Source organism: Alligator sinensis, unplaced genomic scaffold, assembly GCF_000455745.1.
Source record: "Alligator sinensis unplaced genomic scaffold, ASM45574v1 scaffold780_1, whole genome shotgun sequence".
NCBI classification, from domain to species: domain Eukaryota; kingdom Metazoa; phylum Chordata; order Crocodylia; family Alligatoridae; genus Alligator; species Alligator sinensis.
In genome coordinates, this window is record NW_005842144.1 from 1,798,084 (window position 1) to 1,808,559 (window position 10,476).

The window sequence follows — 10,476 nt, forward strand, 5'->3', positions numbered from 1 at the left end:
CAGGAATCACAATAAGAGGGAGATCTACAAACTAACGCACCCACAAAGAGAAACAACTGTGCTGCAATCAGCCAGCCAGTGCCTTTAACAGAGCAGTGAAATGTGTTTGAGTAAATAACTTGCTTAATAACACCTTGCAGTTCGTAGTCATTAGCAGGCTACTTGTATAGACTTACACTTTGCAAATACATTTTAAGGCATAATATTTAAACATCAGGTTCTCCTTTATTTGTCAAATACTGACTTCAAAGTTGTCTTTCTTTCTTCTGCAGTTGTTGATGAATCACTATTGCCTATAGCTGTGTAGAGACTGCAGCTCTGGCTTTGTTTTCAGGTGTTAGCAATTCATCAATGGTTGCTGAGGAAATAAAGAAACCTGAACTCTGGTCTTGGCAGGCAAAAAGCCTTTCAGTTCATTTTTTTAATCCTGAAACTATAATGGAATGCAGGCTGAGGAAAAACAAAGAAAGGTGCATGAAAGCTTAACTGCATGTATAGAGAAGGATTAGTCTGAACGACACGGAGTAGAATAGTTATCACTGAAAAGTAAACACTGGGTAAAGGCAAAGTTAACGTAGCAGCTTTTTACATCAATGGACACAACACTCATTTGGGCTAAACCCAGAGTCTGGTCTCGGCTGTGGTTTAGTATAAGACATAGCTAGGAACCTACTGAATTCATGACAGAAGTAGAGTGCACAGCAGCTCTTTTTATCTTGCATGTTCCCCCACGCGCACCTTTCCCCCTCCTCGGTGCTGATTAGCAGAGACCCCCGCCGCTCCCTCCTAATCAGCAGGGAAGCTAAAACCGTGGTTTTAAACATAGCACCATTTATGCCTCCCCGCCAGTCAGCAGCAAACAGCAGGGCTGTCCGGGGACCCTCAGCCACTCAGCAATGGGAGGCAAAAATGGCACCATTTTTAAAACCTCAGTTTTCGCCTCCCAGCTGATCAGGAGCGAGCCGCAAGTGAGGCCCCTCCACCAATCTCCCTCCAGGGAGTGGAGGGGTGCGGGGGAACCTGCAAGTTTAGAGGAGCCACAGCGCTCCATGAATTCAGTAGGTCCCTAAACATAGGTGTTTAGGGTCCAGTTCTGCAAGCACTTAAGCATTCCCATTTATTATCAGAGAATGTCTTAGGAGGAACACCTCGCCTGTTAAAGGAGCTGATGCATCCCACTGTATCAGCATATCTAGACACAGGAGTCTTTCTGTCACGTCTTATTCAGGTTCCCTGCTGAAGAATGGCAGAGAATTGGAATACGGACCATGTGATGCTGTGCCGAGGCTGCCACCCAGACCTGAGCTAGCTAATGTAGGTATGTCTACAGGGTAGCTCTCCGTTAGGCTATTTCTGCATTGTCCCAGAAGTCCAGAACAGCATGAGGGAGCACTGTACTAAGATGCAACACATCTGCTTCATAAACCACAACTGGAAGTGCTGAGGTCCAGGCTGGGCACATATTAATGAGCTTCGCTTCTCAGCTCTGCTGTAGCAATATAGATGTGTCTGTAGTTTGAGGTGGCTGGCTGGTTGGCATAAAGTCTTTGGGGGCAATTACTAGCTTGCTTGTGCCATGCAGGTGACTGGCACATAGTCCTGTTTGCTGAGCTTTGTAGTGGCCCCTGCAGATGCACTTGGAAAAAGGATGCATATTTTTTGCCTGTCTTGTGTACTGTAAGTGGTTCATACTTACCCTAGTGTAACAAAAATGTAGGGCTGCAAAATAAAGGCAGAATGAGATCCAAAGGCTGGAAGCTGAAGATAGGCACATTCAGACTAGAAATGAAGTAAATATAGCAGTGACTGTACTTGACCATGAGGACAAGTTGCAAAGGGTTGTGATGGAATCTCCATCACTGGCAATTTTGAAAGAGATTGGATGTTTTCCTAAAAGATTTATTGTAGTTCAAAAGGAATTAGTTCAGGGAAGTTCTATGGTGTGTTATGCAGACAGTCAGACTAGATTATTACAGATAGTCCCTTCTGGCTTTATAATCTATGAATCTATGAAAAACATCAAAAAAACCCTCTACTTATAAAGCAGACTTCCCCTTTTGCCTTAATGCTAAATGAAGAACAAAAACATATGTGACGAGACTTGACAGAATCTATTCAGAATACCATTAAGAAATTCCAAGAATGCCGGAAAGCCGAACACCCTGTATTTCAAGGTTAAGCAAATAAAACCTGACACTCAGTAGGCTAAATATGTATTCATAATCCATGTGCATATGTTTTATCTTTTTACTGCCCATGGATCTTGTCCATATAGTCTCATCTCAGAGATTTTAGGTCTTGCGTCTCCTGATCATGATGCCTAAATCAGACTGCTCTTTTTTAATTCAGGCAGGTTATGATCTGCACTCATCACTGAGTGCAGATCATGCACTCAGTGATGAGTGCAGTAATATCGGAGTGTCTTTTACCAGATAGCTAAGCAGTGGCACTAATATTCATCACTTGTCTCTTCTTTCATCTTCTCCCCAGCGTGAGAAGCATGTGTTTTGAAGAGCCTAGGTCTTTGTCTGTTTGTTTTAAAGTGAGCATTGGTACATGATAGAGGAACAAAGTCAGAGAGGTGTGCCTTGTTCCTGGGATGGAAGGTGGTGAGGTTCCTGGTGGTCCCTTGCTCTGGACAAATTCATTCTATGGTCTTGACCTGCTTCCTTAGCATGGAGAGTTTCACGGCGCCAAAGTAATGTCAATATCTTCATCCCAGACCTTTAGACTGTGTTAGAGATCCTGAGCCCAGACTGCAGAACACCTTGAAGGTAAGGGCTGAGATTTTGAACTTGATTTGATACTAACTATTGCAGAGGTGGGCAACTATTTGAGCCTAGGGGCCACACAGGGAGTTTTGATGAGTGGTAGCAGGCTGGGTTAGTACTCCCCGCCCCGCGTTCCCTTGTGCAACAACTCACCAAAACTCCCCATGTGGGATGGGGCCACGGGCCAGCAAGCAGGGAGTGGTGTTCAGGAACGGGATGGACAGGCAAGACTGGGATCACGGGGCAAGTTCGTGGGGCGGTCACAGTGCAGTGCCAGGGGCCAGGGCAGAGCTGCAGTCCACTGCCTGCACACCACCGCAATGGGCACAGGTTCTGCAGGCAGGGGCCTACAGGGGGTGGATCATGGCTCTGCCCCAACCCTGGCCCTGTGCTGTCACTGCCCAAGATCCCAGACCTGGCCCCAGAGGCAGCCCCCCACCCAGCCACATGTCCTGCCTACGTGACTCTCAGACCCCAGGATCATGGGGCTGGGGTCAGGACAGAGCCCTGGCTTTGTGGGCAGGGACCCAAAGGGCCAGGACCTGAGGCAGAGCCGCAATCCATTCCCTGCATGCCCCTGCTCAGTGGGGTGGTGGCGAACTGCCTGGGTGCTAGGTCTCAGGAACCAGCTGGAGGTGAGAGGATGGAAGAGGAGGCAGGGGGCGCATACAGCAGAGCTTGTCTGGGTGGTGCAGCCCATGGCTGCCCCCATGGTGCTCTGCATGGGGCTGAGCCCCACTCCAACCCACCTAGGGCAGCCCATGCTATGCTCCTGCCCACGCCTGCTGACCCGGCCCACTCTCAGAGCTTACCGGTATGGCTGCTTCTGGTGCGGCTGCAGCTGCCCGGGTGCTGCTCAGCTTCTCTCACCTGCAGCGGCAGCTCCTCATCCTGCTCCTGCCCATGCTGCGCTGCTCCGGGTAGGCAGGAAGCTTCAACCAGGCAGCTCCTGCCCCAGCGCACAGAGCTCTGGCTCCGGCTCCCAGCTGCTTTCCACCCACTCCGTCCACTCACACTGGAGAGGCAGAGTGGGTGAAAGGCAGCCAGAGCCCCACGCACTGGGACAGGAACAGGGTCTGGCAGGTGTGGGCAGGAGCACAGTGCTGGCAGTCCCAGGTAGGGCTCAGCCCCATGTGAAGTGCCGTGGGGAAAGATGTGGGCCAGATCCAATGAATTGGCAGGCGTCCCCTGCAAGTTGGATCCAATCAGTTGATGGGCCGGATTTTGCTCACCCCTGAACTATTGCATAGGAAGCAGAGTAAAGAGTAGAGAATGAGTTGCATGTTCTTGCAGTAGCCTGTGTTCTTGTAGATGCCCTGAAGCTTTCTATACTATTTAGAGTTTCCTGTAATCATGCCTCTTACACTAATACTTCTCTAAAATGATCAGAGAATGAAATGAATGCTTTACTGCTAGGCTACTGGAGCTGATATTTCATGTTACCAGACACAGGACTCATTTTGAAGCAACATCTGTTTATTCACTCCTTGGGCTGGCTTTTGCTGTAAAAGTGTATCCACCTTGAAATATGGGATGTGGGGGAGTGGCTTATGGCAGAATGCATTTTGTACCAGCTGGCAATGGAGAGACGCTGCAAGCTGGTACAAAGGGAATCTCCATGTCCTGTCCCTCTGGATGCACTCAAATACAACAAAGCCATCGTGGGTGGTGGACTGTGGCAAGGAGGAAGCCTTATGTTCATATCTCCTCAAATTTTTCTCTTTTAACATTCCTGATCATTTATGCTCTGGCTGTTTTTCTAATCCATTCCAGAGTGACACCATTAAGCTCATCATCTCACATTTCTCTTCTTCATTTTTCTCCACGTTTGTCATCAGCAATCACTTTTCTTAACTTACTTTGGCATTCCCTGGCTTCATTCCTATTGTCTTGTAAAATACCTTTGCTGTTCAGTTATCCAAGAATGTTCTCTTGGAAATAGTGCTATAGCAGAGAAGAGGCATAGTCCATAATGTCTGCCATCCTCTTTCTGAAAGGCTGGAAAGAGTCACCACCTTCATACTGCCATAAAACTGTTTATGGTGGTAAAAAGCCCAAGCAAACAAACATCCATGCCCCTTGTTACACTACAAATGCCCCAAGTTGTGCATACAACAATAGGTGATAAAAATTTGCTGCTTTTTTGCAGCAGATGTCTCTTTGCTTTATGGTGGGGGACTGTGGTCAGCCTGGAGCTACCACACTGTCAAGCCACCATGGGACTGTGGCCCTGGGAGTTCAGGGGCCTAATTCTGTGCCCCCAGGAATTTTCCTGCAGGATTGGGCCCCTGAAGTCCCAGGAGTGCTTGCCTGGGTTTCCCCATTTGCAGAGGCTCATCCCAGTCAGGGGACTCCCCAGGCGAACATATCGTGCTGCTACACCCCAGCTCGGACAACAGTGACATCTGTGACACCCAGTGAAGTGGATCGGCTGTGCTGAGATGTATCCTGGAACAGCTGATCCCACTCCAAGGATGACATTTGTTTGTGGCCAGCAAAAGATGCTGCAGAAAAAGGTGGAGAAAACATCCCGAAAACCTACTAAATAACACAAAGCCACAACTAATGATGCTTACAGTTCTACCATCAGGTAATACTGGGAAGAGATGGACAAAAGACTGGACGTGGTACTCTCTGGTAGTGTCATGAAAGTAATCCAGAAAAGGCCCCACGTAATTCTTGCTCCTGTATATCCTGAGTAGAATGGGATCGTACCAAGGTTTTGCTCTTATGTTGGTTCCACATCTCTAACTGCTGTGAACAGGGGAGGGAGGGATAGATTTTATTTTGCCTAATGCAGCAAGAAAATCATCAATCACATTTTTAATTTAAAATTCTTAATTACTGGTGTTGCTTAGCCATCCGACGGATAAATCATTGAGCAGGGACCAAAGAGACTTGACTTGCTGTATGATCTTGGGAAAGTCATGTTACTTCCCAGTGTCTCTTTTCCTTTACAGACTTTTTCTGTTTCCTTTTTTTAGGTTGTGAATTTGAATTCTTAGGGCAGAGACTGCTATTTAAGTATTTCTGTGGTGTCTAGCTCAGGGATGCTTAGAGTCCCACTATCACCTCAGGCCTCTGGGTGACCTGTAACACAATTAACTAAATTATTATAATTCAAGGTAAGAGGAACAAGTTATCTGACTTGATTTACAGGGCCCAGTATGTTTCTGAGAGAAAGAATGTATTTTCTTTGGACACTGAGAAAGTTTTCCTTAGGGGTAGGTCATTGAGAGAGTAAATAAGGGGGGTAGTTGTCAGCTTTACAGGCACGTTTTTGAGAACTGTTCCAATCAATAAATTATATTAATGGAAAAACATGGAGGAATTCCTGTGGCTTAATGCATGGAAAAGTCTGTATTTTGTAAAGATAACCATCACGTTAAAAGTCCCTATAGTTTGTATTATGTAGCATGTCCAAGCTCAGAGCAACTTTTGCAGCTAAGTAAATATTTAAGGTACCCTGATATGAGGTGCCTACCACATCCTCAGCATGCGGCACATTAGTAGTTGGAAACTTATATATCGCCATGTATAGTTCTTTTTTCACTGTAAATGGATAGCCATGAAATTAGTAATGGGCATTTCCTTAAATTATAGCTGTTAATTCCAGACTGAAAGTTAAAAGTTTTTCAGAAGCAACTAATAGCTGCTTTTTTAAAGTCAAACTTTGATTTCTGGCTAAAGAAGAACCCACAAGTTACATCTTTCTAACATGTGGTAGAATGGGGATGCCAGAGGAGACTGTAGGCATGACTGAGGTTTTACATCCTTCTTTCAATGTAGCTACACTTCTCTGACTTAATAAGTGATTTTATGTTTGCCCCAGTATTATTTATCTTTAAAGTTGAATGTCCTTGATGGTATCATCTGGTAGTGCCTTCCACTGGCTTCATACTTGCTATTAAAGATTTCTTTTCATGAACTTGATTTTTTTTTTCCATTTATTTTCTCAGCTACATAAATTAAGCTTCTTGAACTGATTTTTATAGATTCCTCTCTTTAATCCTGAAAGCAGCTTTGTTCTCCTTCATGGCTTATTTTAGACAGTAGTGTTTCATGGTTTTTTTCAGAGCAGAAACAAGACTAGGACTTAATAGACAGAGGGAAGGGACAGTGTCTCATTGGTACATCTTGTCTTGTTATTAAAGTGATGCGTGATACAGCTTCTCTCATAGAAATTAGAGATTGAAAAGAGCTATTAAGTCATCCAGATGAGATGCCCATCAGTGTTCCCACTATAAACCTCACTTCATTAGGATTTAATATCTTAACCATTCCAAATAGTAGTGAATTGAAAACATTGCCATAGAAAGTATTTAAGGACAGGAGTGGCATCTTTAACTGTGCACTTTATGTATTTTAAATCCAGTTGTTAGCATTACTTTAAATAGGACTTTTTAATCAATTTTTTTGTTTTGTTTTCATTCTCATATTGACATTACTGCTCAGACTCTCTAGCCTCCTGCCCAGTTTGCTATTTAAATGTTCCCTAACATTGTTGTGACATTTTTAAGAGCAAATTCCACTATTACTCCAGGGTTATTTTCAAAATCTTCTTTGCAGTCAAGTTCAATTCCATTTATTTTTGACATGTGTTTCCTCCTTCAGAGACCAGTGTATTGCTTTACATTTCTGTTGGCTATCATTTTATGTTTTTCAGTCCTTCAGTCCTTGGAAAATTCCTGACTCTATCCTCTTTGCCATTTTCCTTGTTACCATTACAGCCAACCTCACTCACAGGCAGGTTACAACTCAGTCTCTGGGTTCCATAATCAAGTCTTGTGTTATTTTTAATAATAATCGTTATTGTTTTACCATGTGTTGTTTTATTTCCTGGTAGTACAGATGGTGCCACACTTTGGTTTGGACTTCGTAGTACAAATTTCTGTTTCTTGAGATGTTTATCATCAAAGAGTTTGATATTCGGTTGTGCTTAACTTTTCCAACCAGATTCTGAGAATTGTCAGTTCCCCTTAAAATCAGTGTCTGAACTTGAAGTCAGTGGCAAAACTCGTATGAAATTCAGTGGATACAATGTCAGGTTCACTGAGACATGGGGATGTTTCCACATATTATAGGGCTGGGTCCTTTATCAGATAGGAAATGAAAGTCATAGGCCTGTAGTGGTACCCAGATACCCTGGTAAATGGTGTCTAGAGAAAGATGGTCAAAAAGTGCCTAAGAGATGATGACAGGGGTGTAGGTTGTAGCCGTGTTGGTCTAAGGAAGAGCACACACCAACTGCTGAAACTTCCTTAGCCTGACGAAGGGTTTTTGAACCCGAAAGCTTGCTTAATAACTATTCTCCAACTATTTGGGTTGGTCTAATAAAAGATATCAGATTCACCCAAGGAACCTTGTCTGCCTAAGAGATGATGAGCGATTTAAGAGAGACAATAGGGAAAATTGGAAGGGAGTGGGTTACTGGGGATGGATAGCTTATCCCAGGAAATCAGAGGGGGGCACATTACTTAGTCAGCCCATACAGGTCCAGAAGTAGAAGCTGCCAAATCAAAGGCGGTGAGCTGTCCTGGAGAATATGAAAGAGGAAGGGTAGAATGGAGCTACATTTAGCATTTTCACCTATAGCAGGGCTCTCTGAGTGGTAGCCCACAACCTGCATGCAGCCCCCAAAGGGTTAGGATGTGGCTTGTGGGCTACTGCCCAGGCACCATTCCCCATCCCTAGTTGCTCCTGCTTTGGAAACTGGAAGGGGGATGGAGTGCCTCATCTGCAGGCACAGCAAAGAAGGAAGCTTGCCCAGGCTGCAGGGGGTAATATGTGCAGGTAGGGAGAGAAACGGGAGGTGCTGCACGCTTTGCACAGGAAATCCAAGCTGCCTGCTCTGGGAGGGGTGGGGAGAGGGGAGAATACACCGACAGCCTGCACATCTGGGATGGGAAAGGAACTGGACTGCTTGCACTGTGTGTACTGTGGTTGGGGGGCACTGGCATGCATGCAGGTGCTTCCTCCCTTCCACCCCTGCATGGTGACCTGGGTTGCCTATGCTGAGGGGAGACTGCCCATGTAGCTGGAAGCTGGGGGAAACTGGGCTGTGTGCAGCCCTGGGGAAGGGTAGGGGGTGCTGGACAGCCTGTGAGGTGCATGTGGTTGGAAGGCAGGGGGAGCAGGGCAGCGGAGCACGCAGCTGCCAGGAAGTTGGACAGCCCTGACCTATGGAGACAGTGCCACTAGGAGGACCGTGGGAACCACCATGATTTTGTTTATTTGGCTTGGATGATATACTTGGGGCTGGTCCTGCTCTGAGCAGGGGGTTGAACTAAATGACCTCCTGAGGTCCCTTGCAAACTTAATTTTCTATGATTCTCCGGTCTAAAATAAAGAGCGCTGGACTGGGGTTCAGGAGGCTTGGGTGCTGTTTCTAGTTCTGTCTCTGACCAGAGTTGGACAATTCAGCTTGCTTCACTACACCTCTTGTTCCCCCTTCCTTCCTCCACTTATTGTCTGCCTTGTCTATTTAGAAAGTAAATTATTTGGAGCAGTGACATTCTGGTATGTATGGCTGTGCAGTGCCTAGCACAAAGAGGTCCTGATTGTTATAATCGGCATCATCATTACTACTGCTAATAATTTCATTAGCCACTTGTTCGAGAAAGTCTCCCTTGTACTTATAACTACTACGTGGTGATGTAGAAGAGGCTGAAGTGCTCAATACCTTTTTCACCTCAGTCTTCACCAGCAAGGTCAGTTCCTCTACTACTGCACCTGGCAGCACAGTTTGGGAAGAAGGTGAGCAGCAAGGTTTTTGATATGGTCTGTCACATCATTCTTACAAGCAAGTGAAGGAAGTATGGGCTGGATGAATGGACGGTAAGGTGGACTGAAAACTGACTGAATTGTCAGGCTCAAAGGATAGTAATCAGTGGTTCAGTGTCTGGTTGGCAACCAGTATCAAGTGGAGTACCCCATGGGTCGGCCCTGGGGCCAGGTTTGTTCACCACTATCATCATTGTTATCTTCATCAAGATATATTCATCAAGACCTGGAAGATGGCATACAGTGCACCCTCAGCAAGTTTGCAGATGACATCACGCTGGGGGGAGTAGTAGACATGCTGGAGGTTGGGGCTAGTATTCAGAGAGACCTAGACAAATTGGGGGATTGGGCCAAAACGAATCTCATGAGGTTCAACAAGAACAAGAGCAAAGTCCTGCACTTAGTTTGAAACAATCCCACAAAAGCTGGGAGCTGACTGGCTGGGCAGCAGCTCTGCAGAAAAGGACCCGGGGGTGACGGTGAACAATAAGCTGAAGATGAGCCTGCAGCGTGCCCTTGTTGCCAAGAAAGCTAATGGCATCCTGGGCTGCATTAGTAGGAGTGTTGCTGTTTAGCACTGGTGAGGTCACATCTGGATCACTGTGTCCAGTTTTGAGCCCCCCACTACAGAAGGGATGTGGACAAATTGGAGAGTCTAGTGGAGGGCAACCAAAATAGTGTGCGGGCTGGCTCCCGATCTCGGGGGCGAGCTGGGCCCGTCTTTGTGTACACAGGCTGTGGCCAGCAGCCCGGGCACGCGGGGCCGGAGAAAACCGCGGCGCGGTATGGTATGCTCGAGCTAGAATCAGTCACGGAGGCGTAATGGTTGATTGAAAAGATTATTTACTTACACCCAAGGTGGTCGCGGTGTAGGCTGGTCAGCTTTCCAGGCACAGCTCCGCTTGAGTTCTCGGTGGAGGAC

General features: G+C 46.2%; 1 protein-coding gene across 5 annotated transcripts in view; it reads left to right on the top strand.

The window, feature by feature from the left end:
- The window catches only part of KLHL29 (kelch like family member 29), a 568,419-nt gene that overhangs the window by 260,798 nt on the left and 297,145 nt on the right, over window positions 1-10,476 (top strand). The gene's annotated exons all lie outside the window — the stretch shown is intronic.